Source organism: Buceros rhinoceros, unplaced genomic scaffold (genome assembly GCF_000710305.1).
Source record: "Buceros rhinoceros silvestris isolate BGI_N320 unplaced genomic scaffold, ASM71030v1 scaffold1893, whole genome shotgun sequence".
NCBI lineage: Eukaryota > Metazoa > Chordata > Aves > Bucerotiformes > Bucerotidae > Buceros > Buceros rhinoceros.
The window spans coordinates 49,452-51,241 of NW_010401610.1; positions in this window are offsets into that span (position 1 = coordinate 49,452).

Here is a 1,790-nt window from a genome sequence, read left to right on the forward strand (position 1 = left end):
AGGCTGAAAATCTAGTCTGGTTCCTCAAAGACACAGCTCAGGATTTTTGTTTGTTTGGGGTTTTTTGTTTGGGTTTTTGGGGGTTTTTTTGTGAATCTTATTACAGGTAGTGAGAAGAATTAAATGTGTATATTGGGTAAAAAATAGAAGCCTTAAGCCATGTAATGCTCTTCAACCTATAAAATGAGCAAAAGGTGTGTTTAAAGAGATACACACTAGCATAGATCCTGGAGCTTGATTTCATAGCCTTGGATAGGCAAAACTTCAGCTGAGACTGCTTTTTGTCTGCTTAAAACCAGAGAAATTTAATCAATTTACCACACTGCTAGTAAGAGGTAAAAAAAAAAAAATTAAAAAAAAAAAATATATGTTTTAAAGAGGTAAAACCTTCATAAAAATAAGTCAGAGATCTTGACTTACTAGATCTATTTGAACTTATTCTCATAAGACTTTTGAAGTCATGGAATAAACTGCTTACCTGCTATTCTCTGCTAAATATTAGAGTTATTCAAGCTTTTCCTATATCCACTAGTGAAATACTAATATTCTTCAAATGGACTACCTTCCCCCTGCCCCTTTCCATATTATTTTTACTGTAGTTATGCTTAGTGATGGAGCAGTTGGATTTTACTTTAAATATTGTTAGAATACTTGCTTTGCTGTCCCACAAAGATGTCTTCAACAGGATATTTAAATTTTAATTCCTGCATTTCACAGGAAATATTGTCAAAACTCTTCTAGACATTTATTTTAACAACCTAAGAAAGTGCTAGTGTTTTCCAAATCATGCCCATCATATCATATAATGGAAGTACCTAAATATGTATCTGATAGGTAAACTAAAAAAAATTTACGTTTGAAATGGTTTCTGATTCCGTAATTCACAGATACCTCAATAAAATGTGAAAACACAAATCACCGTAAAGTTTCAGATATAAAAATGCACCAAATCACATCTCCTGAGCCTCACAAGAAAGATGGATTGCTATTCTGTTCTTCCAACCTGCATAAATTAACCACTGCTTCCCACGGGATATTCACACAGATACGAAGTACAGAACGTTGCCAGTGAGAGCAGATTTGAGAGGAAAACAAATCTGATGGAGGTGATTTATGGTCAAAGCTTTGAATTAAAGGATTTTGGACCAATTCTCCTCTCACTTTCACACTCTTCATATTGTCTACTGCATCAAAAAAAGTTGACATCAGCAAGAGACCTGAGAAAAAGAAGAAATTCAGTATAAGATTTGGAGACTATTGCAGTGACCTGAAGAGATCAATTTAGCCCAAATTTGGAGGTTCTTAACGCAGCAAGACCTTCTTTTAACCATTAAAATGCACATAATTTGACTTTTCACACTTAGCTCTGTATTTCTTTCATCTTGTGAGTTAGATTCTTTAGTGCAACTTTGGTGGATTCAACGCGAAATGCCAAGAACATAAAAGCACTGAAAACAGGTAGATTTCCTATTAAAGTCACTGCATATCTGACTTACATCATAAAACTAAAATAAAAATAATTTTGGATTTTCCAGTTCTAACTTCAGCTACAAAATACTATAAACAAGAAAAAATTCTATAGTTAACAGTTTAAAATGTCTGATTACAAAACAAGGACCGTCAGGTAAACACAAACCACGCTGCACCCACCTACAGACTGGCTACTACACGTAGAAGTATCTGTAATGAACACTATTAGAGTGTTTTTAAGACATTGGCTAATTAATCCAATGATGAGAGTAAAAGGTCCAATTTTTCTCTGCTGTGGCTGGTTTTCATTGTGCTCCTCT